At 45.8% G+C, this 12727-nt stretch overlaps 1 long non-coding RNA gene across 1 annotated transcript; it reads right to left on the minus strand.

Moving 5' to 3' along the window:
• Positions 1–1718: 1718 nt before the first annotated feature.
• Positions 1719–12629, minus strand: LOC103351780 (uncharacterized). Its single transcript, XR_519484.4, has 3 exons — positions 12514–12629; positions 2253–2517; positions 1719–1995 (listed from the first exon to the last, which is right to left on the minus strand). It is a non-coding gene; the product is annotated as an uncharacterized lncRNA (long non-coding RNA).
• Positions 12630–12727: the final 98 nt, after the last annotated feature.

Consider the following 12727-nt stretch of genomic DNA (forward strand, 5'->3'; position numbering starts at 1 on the left):
GTCCATCCAGATGGTCAGGGAAGGTTTCCTTAGGATGCAATGTTTGAGGCAGACCATAAGGATGAATAGGGATTAGCTGTTTCGGGTCAGTGGGAGTGGAATGAGCATTTCAGACAGAAGGAGAACATAGCCTAAGGCTTCAGGCAGGTCAACATTTCATTTTGAGGGATTAAAATAAATCTAATATTATGGGAATAGATGAAGTAAGCGCTAGACCAAGAGGAGAGGAGGGGAGAATGGGGACCATGGAAGGAGAGTGGCGAGATGTTTTTTTATATTTGTAAGAATTACTTAGGCTGCAGTAGATAAAAGAATTCAGTGGGGGGATGAGAGATGATATGAGGGGACCAATTAGAAGGACATTGCAAAAGCCAGATGACAAGTGTGCTCTGGCCAGGTTGGTGGCAGTTGGGATGGAGAGAAGCAGAGGATTCAAAAGATACAGAGGACACAGAATGAAAAATCTTGATGATTGATAGGATGCAAGAGGTGACAGTGAGGTAGGTGCTGAGGGTGCCTCCCAGATTCTTATTTTAAACAAGCTGGTCAGCAGAACCACCGTTTTCTGAGCAAATATGTTAATTCATTTCCTATCGCTGTAACAAAATACCTGAGACTGCGTAGTTTATAAATAATGAAAGCTTATCTGGCTCGTAGTTCAGGAGGCTGGGAAGTCCAAGAGCAGGGTGCCAGCATCTACTTGGCATTTGGTGAGGATGTTTTTGCTATGTTGTAACATGTGGGGAGTGTCACGTGGCCAGGCAGAGCAAGCATGCCATCGTGGGGGCTCCAGCCTTTTGACTTCATCTACTCCTAATTACCTCTCAAAGGCCTCACCTTCAAATATCATTAACATCTGAATTTGTGGATTAAGTTATCAACACCTGAGCTTTTGGAGCTACTTTGGAACCATAGCAGGAGGGGAACATTACTGGCTGAGGATTTGGACATGAATAGCTTGAGGCGATCACTAAGACATTCAAGTGAAAATGGCCAGTAGGCATTTGGCAGGAAGTTTAAACTTGGGAGTCAAAATCAAAATGGTAAGGTGAAGCCATGGAGATGAGGAAGACTTCCTAGAAGAGAGAGGCAAAGAAGAAGAGAGTAGAGGATAGAGCTCTAAGAAACCCTAAAATAAAGAAGAGAAGCAGAAGTCAGGGAAAGGTACCCAGTAGTGGCCAGAGAGCAGGAGGAACACAAGGAGAGTATGAAGTCACCAAACCTAAAGGAAGAGAGAGGGTTTTTCAACAAGAGGGAGTGACCATGGGATTGAGAAAAACAGGACTAAAAAGTCTCTCCAAGAAGATCACTGGTGACCTTAGCATGAATTTCGTGTGCTGGAGGAGTGGAGGCAGCGCCCAGGAATGTCAGTGAGAACGTGATCTTCAGGAAAACCTGTTTGGCGATGAGAAGTCCAATCGGAAGCTGCTACTGGGGAGAGGTGGAAATGTGTGTAACCCCCCCCCCCCACAATCACACACACACATACACACACTCACTGCCTTCCCAGAAGGGCAAATGTAGGTGATAGATGCAAGTCTGGAACCGCTAGACCACAACCATATATATTAGCCTTTTGAGGCTTCTGCAATGGCTTATAAAGGACAGCCATGTATTTCTCCCAAGATTGAGTTGCCGGCAGGTTTGGTGTCTGGCAAAGCCTGCTTTCTCGAAGATGGCACCCTCTCACTGCATCCTCACAAGGAGGAAGGGACTACTTAGCTCGCTGAGGCAGTTTTTATTTTATTTTTTTTTTAAGATTGATTTATTTACTTGAAAGCTAGCATAACATAGAGAGAGAAGGAGAGGCAGAGAGAGAGAGAGAGAGAGGGAGGGAGGGAGGGAGGGGTCTTCCATTGATGGTTTACTCCCCAATGGCCGGAGCTGTGCCGATCTGAAGCCAGGAGCTTCTTCCAGGTCTCCCACGCAGGTGCAGGGGCCTAATGACTTGGGCCATCTTGTACTGATTTCCCAGGCCATAGCAGAGAGCTGGATCTGAAAAGGAGCAGCCAGGACTTGAACCGGCGCCCATATGGGATGCTGGCACTACAGGCGGTGGCTTTACCTGCTACACCACAGCACCAGCTCCTGCTGAGGCCGTTTTTTTAAAGGGCACTGATCCCATTCACAAGGACTCCACCCTCATGACCTAATCATCACCAAAGTTCTCACTTCCTAATACCACTACTCTGGGGTTAGCCTTCAACATATGGATTTGGGGGGACCACAAGCATTTAGATCCCAGCACCTACCTCCTTGTGCACTTGTCACTGTCGGCCAGACTCACGCTACTTAGCTCTGTAGTCCTTTCTTGCTGCCATCTCCATCCATCTCAAGTTTTGGTTATTCTGTGATGTGAGCCACCAACTCACCCCCTCCTTTACTTTCTTCCTCTCAGTAACCTAGTGTTGTGGGAGAGATTTTGTGTCTCCAGGGAGTCTGAGTGAAACAACATTTCATTGTAACTTTCTCATCCAGTGAGTACCCAGTGGATTTTCATCAGAAACATTGCCAACCCTGTAAGCAGACAAAGGACAATAGAATATTAGTTAGCAAGTGATTGACAGAGAATTATAAGGGGAGCTTACAGGCAAGTCTGCTACTCATTAGAAGCCAGGGTGGCTATTGAAAAGCCGAATTGCCTGAGTTTAAGGTTTAAATAAGGAGAACAGAGCATGTTTCTTTATTTTTTTATTGAATTGCGAAATTCCCCTTATGCCTAATTCACATGTAATTTCTTGTCCATGACCATAAGGTATATATGGGAACCCAGCCTTCTCCACTCCATGAGGCAACATAGCATAAGAATGGGGACAGGTGCTCCTCAGAATATGCTGCCAAAGAAAACCCAGGACTAAAGTGACTTTTTTGCTGCAATCAGAGACAACAGGAATGCTGAGAAGGAAGAAAATGTGGTAGAAGAATGAAGTCATTTGTGGGAAAGGACAGAAGAAGAAAAAGGTTATACAAGGAGTTTGTTACACAAGGAGAAACATAATACAGCTCTGACTCATGCAATAAGCTTGCTTTGTAAGGTGGTGAAAAAATAATTGGAGTAATTGGAGAGTAATATCAGAGTTCTTAACTCGGTTTTGAACACAAACATCTTTTATTTATACATTTTGGGGTATTTTCCTCCTCTTTTCATCATTTTCTTTGCCTTATTTTCTAGGAAAGTGCTTGTCCTAACTCTTCCCTCAGGATCTATTTAATACATTAGTGCTTGAGGAACAACAGCTGTGGATGACTATGTTGGTATTGATCAATAATTTAGTATGTTAGACCTCTTCTCATAGGCTCATGATCTCCTTTTTAGAGATCAGCTGAAGTCCAGCTCACTCACTTTACATATGAGGAGTGGGGTGTGGAAACATGAAGCAATTTCTCCAAATCCACAGAGCTAGTTTGTGGCAGAAGCAGGCGTGGGACTTCAAGGTCAGGTGTTTGTGTAGGCTATGCTATCATGTTTGAATGTATTAAAACAACAGCAGTGGATCAAGTAATTGGGAGCTGACCAAAGTCAGGAGGGTACTGTTACTCGTCCTCACAAGAAACCTGTGAAGGAAGCTTCATGACTCCATTATCTCATTGTCCAGATGAAGCAGTCGAAGCCCAGAGAGGTTAAATAACTCACCTAAGACCACACAGTCAGTAAATAACAGCGCCACCTAATCTTGTGGGATGATCAAGTAGGGATTACTAGTGTCTATGGCTGATCTTATATCTCCATTGGAACAGGTAGTGGCCTCCCTGGTGGCATAAGGAAGGTCCAAAGGCCCACCCAACCAAAATGACTGACCCAACTTCTTTGCTGTGGTGGCTAAAGATTGCATTTAGGATCATTGCTAGAAAAGAGTAGTGTTGGGGACCAGTGTTGTGGTGCAGCAAGTTAAACTGCTGCTTGTGACACCAATATCCCATATCGGAGTGCTGGTTTCAGACCTAGCTACTCCTCTTTTGATCCAGCTTCTTGTTAATGCACCTGGAAGGTAGCAGAATATGGCCTAAATACAAGGGTTCCTGCCACCAGGATGGAGTTCCTGGTTCCTGGCTTCAGGGTGGCCCAGATCTGGAAGTCACAGCCATTTGGGGAGTGTACCAGATGGAACATTGATTGATTCATTCATTCTCTCTCTCTCCCCCTTCCCCTCCCTCTCTCCCTCTCTCCCACTCCTCTTTCCCTACCCTCCCTCTCTGTCATTCTGCCTCTCAAATAAATGAATACATCTTTAAAAAGAAAACAGTAGTCTTGGAATGCGGCACCAAAGAGCTACATTTTGTTGGGCAATGAGAAGGGAAACTATCAGAATCCAGGAGAATTCTTCAGGCGCATGAATGATACTGGTCAGGCGGAATCAGCATGAAGGGCTGTGATAGCTGAGGAAGAAACGCTAACATGGAAGTGGGTAACACACACCTCAGAGTTATCTCTAGAATAAGGCTTGATCTTTGAGCCTCTAATTGGACTGTGATATTTATGGAACTCAATAGCGTTCATTTATAGAACTTGGTCAGTATGCTGTGGCTCTATTATTTCAGCTTAGTTGGAAAGAATTGAATTAACAGTATTCCTGGGCTCAAGATACATGGGTAAATGCTTGGCCCTCAGTTAAAATAAGTAAAAACATACATAAATATGAACACCCATGCTGGGGTTTGAATGTGTCCTCCAAAACTCATGTTGAAATTTAATTGCCATTGTAACATTAAGAGGTGGGACCTTTAAGAGGTGATCAGGTCCTGAGGGCTCCACCCTCATGAATGGATGAATGCAGTTGTTGAGGGCGTAGATTAGTTATCACAGGAGCGTGTTGCTGTGGATTTGTTCTGAGAGGAGGAGTGTGGTGGGGGCAAGAGGTGCAGAGTCACCACACAGACCCCAGGAGTCGGGTGAGAGCAAGCCAGAGGTGAGCAGCCTGCAGACTTGTTTATTTCAGTTGGTACAGCAGCTTAAATAGCCAAGGCAGCTACTCTGGTGTATGCCCTAATCAGTCAGAGCCTGTTGCCATGTGGTTTCCGAAGCCATCCAATCACAGCCTGTTGCCAGTCAGGCTCTGTTGTCATGTGGTTTCCGAAGCCATCCAATCACAGCCTGTTGCCAGTCAGTTTCTGTTGCCAACGGCCATCCTGGCATGGTCTTCTCATTCCACCACAGGAGCGGGCTTGTGATAAAAAGGCTAAGACCCACCTGACCTTCTCTCTGTCTCACATGCTTGCTTGCCCTTTCCCATCTTATGACACAGCATGAAGGCCCTCACCTGATGCTGGTACCATGCTCTTGGTTTCCCAGTCCCCAGAACTGTGAGCCACATACATTTGTTTATAGACTATCTAGGCTGTGGTATTCTGCTAAAGCAGCAGAAAATGAAATAATACAACATATGAATTAAACACCCAAACCAAAAATTAGAGTAGTTGATGAAGTGCTCTGACAATGCCAAGTTTTGAAGAGGATATGGATTAACAAAATTTCTTGGTTTTACAAATTTGCATTATCTTGCAGAATTAAACATTCTCACATCTTTTAATCAATCATTCTATCTTGTTAAAGCCCCCTCCCTGTGGGGAGCAACTGGGAGCAACTCGGACTAGACTAAGTTACTGGAATTAAGACTTATTCTATGCATCTGCTCTCCCACAATATGGCGCTGGGAGAGGAGTAAACAACTTCTACACAGCTGCCTCCAGTTCGACCAATAACCTGCAGGAGCTGCTCCTGATTGGAGGAGAGCAGCGTACTTGGCGTGTGGGTAGCAGAGTTGGGATTGGTGGAAGAGGACTATAAAGGAGGAGAGAGACGGCATGCACCAGGAACATCTATCTGAAGGAACACCTGTGCAGCCCCCGAGAGAGCCGGCTGGCCGGCGGTATGCCGCTCCCCCGCGGAAGTGGGGAATGTGGCAGGGGGAACTGCCCTTCCACGGAGGTGGAAGGGTCGGTAGCCAACCCGGGAAGAACCAGCAGCAAACCCGGGGAGGGCCGAGCAGACAAAAGAACAACGCAGGGTCCTTTGTCGTTCCTCCGCGAAGAGGGGGAGCGACATAATGGTGCTGTGACTCGGATATGAAGCCTGGGCAGGGTTTAGTGTCGTTCCTCCGTGAAGAGGGGGAGCGACACCTCCCCCTGGTTTTCCCTCCATTCTATCTCTTTCTCCCTTCTTCCCAGGATTGCTCTAGATCCTTCTCTCAGTAGTTCCAACCCCAAACTTGTATATCTGAATCCATCAAGAAACATCTTGAAGAGCGTCTTGCAGATGCTCTTTGAGAAAAAGGAAATTATAGGACTAGCTAGTGGAGTTTTCTTCCTGCTACATCTAAAAATACAGACATACAGGAATCTTTTTTTTTCTTGAATGGGGAAAGTCTAGATCTTCAACAACACCCACTCGAAAAATCGAAGTTATGGTTAGATAAAAAGGAAAGCAATACTACATCAGTTGTTGCCAATTATGGGTTTGCTAACTTGATATCAAGGACTAGGGAGGTGTCGTCTTATTTTTTCAGTGAGGTTCATCTATGTGAAGCGATTTCAATTTTATATTTTAAAACTTATTAAAGATTTATTTATTTTGAAAGTCAGAGTTATACAAACAGTATTTTTCACTTTGTGTTTCTGTGTGGGTGCAAACTGTTGAAATCTTTACTTAATATATACTAAATCAATCTTCTGTATATAAAAGAATTGAAAATGAATCTTGATGTGAATGGAAGGGGAGAGGGAGCGGGAGATGGGAGGGTTGTGGGTGGGAGGGAAGTTATGGGGTGGGGGAAAGCCATTGTAATCCATAAGTTGTACTTTGGAAATTTATATTCAGTAAATAAAAGTTTTTTTTTTTTTTTTAAAGAAAGTTATGGGGGGGAGGGAGGGAGGGAGAGAGAGAGAGAGAGATTGAGATTTTCTACCTGCTGGATCACTCCCCAGATGGCTGCAATGGCCAGCTCTGGGCCAGGCCGAAGCCAGAAGCCAGGAACTCCATCCAGTCTCCCATGTGGGTGGCAGTGGCCCAAACACTTGGGCCATTTTCCATTGCTTTCCCAGGCCATTAGCAGGAGGTAGATGAGAAGTGGAGCAGCTGGGACATGAACTGGCGCCCATATGGGATGCGGGTGTTGTAGGCGGCTGCTTTATTTGCTATGCCACAGTGCTAGCCCCAGCAATTTCAATTTTAGAGAACACATCTCCTCCCAGGTTTTTGTTTTGTTTTTTTTTTTTTTTTGTATCACTTCCTCTGTTAGGTCTTCAAATCATGGCAGAGAAAAAAGCCTTGACAACTGAGTAACACCTTAAACAATGATTCAGTGTTTAATTCACTGTATGTGCCATACTTAAGTGGCTGACCTGGGGCAGTTTACTTAACTTTTTTAAGCCTCAGTTTACCCCTCTGTAAATGGGTATACTCATATTTGCCTTGCAGGATTTAAGTGAGGATTAAGAGGTAACTGTAGGCCGGCGCCGCGGCTCACTAGGCTAATCCTCCGCCTAGCGGCGCCGGCACACCGGGTTCTAGTCCCGGTCGGGGCACCGGATTCTGTCCCGGTTGCCCCTCTTCCAGGCCAGCCCTCTGCTGTGGCCAGGGAGTGCAGTGGAGGATGGCCCAGGTGCTTGGGCCCTGCACCCCATGGGAGACCAGGAAAAGCACCTGGCTCCTGGCTCCTGCCATCGGATCGGCGCGGTGTGCTGGCGGCAGCGCGCCGGCCGCGGCGGCCATTGGAGGGTGAACCAACGGCAAAAGGAAGACCTTTCTCTCTGTCTCTCTCTCTCACTGTCCACTCTGCCTGTCAAAAAAAAAAAAAAAAAAAAGAGGTAACTGTACCTAATGCAACCCTGGCATACAGCAGCCCAGGAGCAAATTCTTGTTAATTTACTGTATAAACAGAAGCATAAGAGACACTCTGTAATGTATCTAGCACAGCACTGTGCAATAACAACTTTAATAACATATTTTATTTAATCAGTTTATACAAAAGTTTATCATTTCACCACGTAATTGGTATAAAAGTTGTTAATCAATAATTTACATTCTTTTTCATATGGAGCCTTTGAAATCCAGGATAAATTTTGGATAATACATCTCAAGTTGGACCAGCCACACTTCAAGGGCTCAAGAGCCCAATGTAGCTAGTAGCACTGTACTGGCAGGGCAGTTCTAGCATTTCTTATGAGAGTGAATCTCTTTCAGTTTTGAAATCTGGGCTTTTCTATTCCACTCTATGGCACATGTCAAACAGTGGAAGGCATGAAGCCCCCGGTCCTGTTCCTTTTGCATCACCAGTTTACATGGTTTCATGCATCAGGTGATATAAGGGGCAGATTAGTCTAGAGCAGGAGTCCCTAAATTCTTTCCTCGAGACTTTCAAACCTCCAGAAAAGTAGGTAGAGCTGGGGATGGTGGGGTGTGGGGGAGGGAGGTTAGAAGAGTTGAGACTGAAAATAAGGCTGCTGTGGCCTGGGGAAGAAGCCCTCTTAGCCACACAACCCTCCCTGATGGAAATCATAGCAACTTGGAAACTAACCCGTGGTGAGTTCACTGTTGGTAGCCATGCCTGTTGTGGGGAGGGGACTAAAGGTGGGAGGTGTACCTTGGCCAACAGTTTGGTTGGATAAAGGCTTTACTAAACTTGCTGATGTAAGAAATGCCAAGTTTCCAGATAATAGGTGGCACTTTAGATGTCAGAGTCCACCGCAAATAATGGTACCTGCTCACTTAATTATGGGCACTAAGTAAATATTAATAGAAGCAGATAAGATCAAGTTTTAGATAAAAAACAGAAGAGCAGTGGATTCTGACAAGTATGTAGGATTAACCTTCATCTTCTGAGGTGAAAGAACTGAGAAAGGCTGTTCATGTTACCTATCCTTGGTTTATAATTTTAGAACATATTCCCACTTAGGGACTCTAGCATTTCTTCAATGTCAAGTCTAAGCATAACATCACTCTAAGCATCCTTAAGTGACATTTTGCTCTATCCTTCCACACCTTTTTCTACACAAAAGTTTAGATCTCTTCTAAACTGAGCTCAAATTTAAAATATAATTTGGTATCTTTATTTCCCTTATTCTTAATGTTTGCATTTTACATGTTCTCATGCAGAAATCCTATAATAAATCTTTTTTTTTTTTTTTGACAGGCAGAGTGGACAGTGAGAGAGAGAGACAGAGAGAAAGGTCTTCCTTTGCCGTTGGTTCACCCTCCAATGGCCGCCGCGGCCGGCGCGCTGCGGCCGGCGCACCGCGCTGATCCGATGGCAGGAGCCAGGAGCCAGGTGCTTTTCCTGGTCTCCCATGGGGTGCAGGGCCCAAGCACCTGGGCCATCCTCCACTGCACTCCCTGGCCACAGCAGAGGGCTGGCCTGGAAGAGGGGCAACTGGGACAGAATCCGGCGCCCCGACCGGGACTAGAACCCGGTGTGCCGGCGCCGCTAGGCGGAGGATTAGCCTAGTGAGCCGCGGCGCCAGCCTATAATAAATCTTTAATGACAGTATAATGGTCCATGGAGTGTGTATGCCATGATTTGTTTATTCTTTATTGTTGTTTTTCTTTTCTGGATATTATAGGATAAATGAAATGAAGTCTGGGTTTGAATGTTCATGTGAAGAGCTAGTAAGACACCCAACAAGTCATTACTGGAGGCTTGTCCCTGTGTGTAGGTACAGGGTAGCTGGAGAAGGCTTGATGTGAAAGGCTACCTTTGACTCTAAGTAACGCATCCATTTAAGCTGCCCCAAACCACAAGGGAGATGTATTGTCCTCTGTAATTGGAAGTTCAGAGAAGGTTTTAGGGTTTGATTTAGTAGCCTGACAAAATCATTGGGGACCAATTTTCTTCCCCTTTCTGCTCTGCTTTCTGCAAAATCAGGTTTGCCCTCTTCACAAGATGAGTGTTGACAGGTACTAGTTGCTTTACTGTGTATACTCAGAAATGGGGAAAAAGGTAGAAAGAGGGAAGGAGAAGACAGAGTTTGAGAGAGATGCTTCCAAAAGCTTCCTGAGAATAGCAAAAAAGTTTGATCACAGAATCCCCCAGGGAATGTCTCCTCCTTTCCCATTGGCCCAATTGGGTCATGTGTCTATCCCTGAACTGAGAGCCATGGCCAGCAAGCAGAATTAAGCTCATTAGTTTTTAGATGGACTGTATATATCATGACTGTTATTTTTCTCTCCAAAGCACAAATTCACTGCATGGGGAAGTGAACCAAAGTGGGAGCAGTTACCAATAGAAGACAAAATTAATTTTACAGCGATTATTAAATGTCTCCTCTGTCTTCCAATGTCTGTTTTCAGCCTCAGAAACAAAAGCACTCAGCTATACACAAACTTTTGCAACTCTAAGTGCAGTAAAACAAAACCCCACAGATTTAGTTGCTTAATATTTATCCTGTAAGGCCGGCACCGCAGCTCACTAGGCTAATCCTCTGCCTTGTGGCGCCGGCACACCGGGTTCTAGTCCCGGTCGGGGCGCCGGATTCTATTCCGGTTGCCCCCCTTCCAGGCCAGCTCTCTGCTGTGGCCAGGGAGTGCAGTGGAGGATGGCCCAAGTGCTTGGGCCCTGCACCCCATGGGAGACCAGGAGAAGCACCTGGCTCCTGGCTTCGGATCAGCGTGGTGCGCCGGCCGCGGCAGCCATTGGAGGGTGAACCAACGGCAAAGGAAGACCTTTCTCTCTGTCTCTCTCTCTCACTGTCCACTCTGCCTGTCAAAAAAAAATTTTATCCTGTCACACCATCCTTGTCCTTACAATCTTTTCTGATCTCCTTTGGAGAAAGAGATAGAGGTTAAAGGCCAAAAACTCTTCATTAGAAACAAAAGGAGGACCAGGATAAACAGACTTCAAGAGGGTTGGGACCATCCAAATAGTCTGTGCAAAACAACTAGAATCAGACACTTGTAAGAAAAGAACTACTGTTTAAAATCATACACAAATTTGATTAAGGATGTAAATTTTGCCAAAAATTCATTAAGTAACACTTGCTTTACTAGCTCATTCATTTGATTGTAACAAATGCCAGGGAGAGAAATCAGGAATATCCATCTATAAAAATAACCAGAACACAGAAAGGCTAGGTGACTTGTATAAGGGCACACAGATAATTAATGAAAGAACCAAGTTTAGGACTGGATTGTTTGAGCCATGGACCAGTACAGTTGCCATTATACTAGGCTCTTTCATGTTGTTCTGCAGTTCTAGAACTTAGCTACGTTTTGGAGAAACAAAAGTAGGGACTTGAAAGTTTAAATAATCAAAATCAACAGAATAAGTAGATTTAAGGTAGCATTTTGTGGGATGAAAAGGAGTGAAAAACTGATTTTCAGATTCAGAAAGATCAGCACCATTTGTTGCTTAGGTTGGGAAAATATCCCTCTCCACCACTAGCCAACTTCTTCCTGATGACTGACTACTCCTGCCGCCAGTTATACGCCACTGCCAGGTAGCACCTGAGAAAGTCACTGGGGGAAGCACAGGCCACTGGGCTTTTTTGTCTGCTTAGTTCTGGTAGCAAACCTCCTGGTTAAAGAGGCTGTTAGCCATCCTTGTCAGGTTTTAGTTTGAATGGAAAAGACATAGTAGTCAACACACCATCACCAAAATCACCAAGAGGTACTTGATTCAGAAGTATAAGACCACTGGATGTCTTAACAGGACATGTGTTACTTTAAATTCAGAAATCAGGGGCCAGTGTTGTCGTGCAGCAGGTTAAACTGTTGCCTGTGATGCTGGCATCCCATATGGGCACTGTTTTGAGTCCCAGCTGCTCCACTTCCCATCCAGCTCTCTGCTAATGTACCTGGGAAAGCAGTAGAAGATGGCCCAAGTGCTTGGGCCCCTGCACCCACATAGGAGGCCTGGATGCAGTTCCAGGCTCTGGCTTTGAGGGTGATGAAAGGCGGTGTCAGTAACCTTGCATTTGATCCTTTGCAGTGGAAGTGGTGGAGAGCAGGGCATGAATCAGAGAATCGATTACCTTAAAATCAATTCTGTCCAACAGAGTTGGAGGCAGGGAAGAAGAGCACCAGAGTGCTACTTGATCTTGTCCTGTGATGGTCGTGGGAGGCATGAAAAACAATCAGTGTCCTAACAGTTTTGTTCAAAGGTGTTTGCCCAGGTGGGAATGAAGCTGGAGGGTGAGGTTATGAGAGAACCACTGGCTTAACCATTCTGACCACAAGGTGTTCTCTGGAGTGGGCAGGGGGCGGCGCACTGGGGGCCACGACAGTGACATTACAATTATTCTGTCAAACGGTGGTGGACAGGCATGAAACAGAGTCAGTGGGCCTACATTTAATTCTGTCCAAAGGCGGTGGTAGTAGTGGAGGGCATGAAGTGATCAAACTAACACGCAAATCAAAATGTCAAGATACAAACACACAGCCTGAAGGGGCGACAGTCAGCCGATCCAGGGAAGGCCTCCCAGAAGAGAAGATTTTGGTTGAGAAGGGCCCTGAGCCGAGCATAGGATCCGATTCCGGGCGTAGGCTCCCAGCCTCCTCCCAGCCCCCCCTAGCACCTCGGCTACCTCTGGGCAGTTGAGAACCTCGTCAGGGGCGGAGCTAGAAGCGGCTGTATTGGCCGGGCCTGAGCTGAGTCCCACCAGCAGCAGAGAGAGACGCCGGAGCGGCGCCGCACCCGGGCAAAAAAAAAAAAAAAAAAAAAAAAAAAGCCTGTGCGGCGGCGGCAGCCAATCAGCGGCGAGCGCGTGCAGAGGCTCTCCCCTTGCGCTCCTCGCACTC

The sequence above is a fragment of the Oryctolagus cuniculus genome, chromosome X (assembly GCF_964237555.1).
Source record: "Oryctolagus cuniculus chromosome X, mOryCun1.1, whole genome shotgun sequence".
Taxonomy (NCBI): domain Eukaryota; kingdom Metazoa; phylum Chordata; class Mammalia; order Lagomorpha; family Leporidae; genus Oryctolagus; species Oryctolagus cuniculus.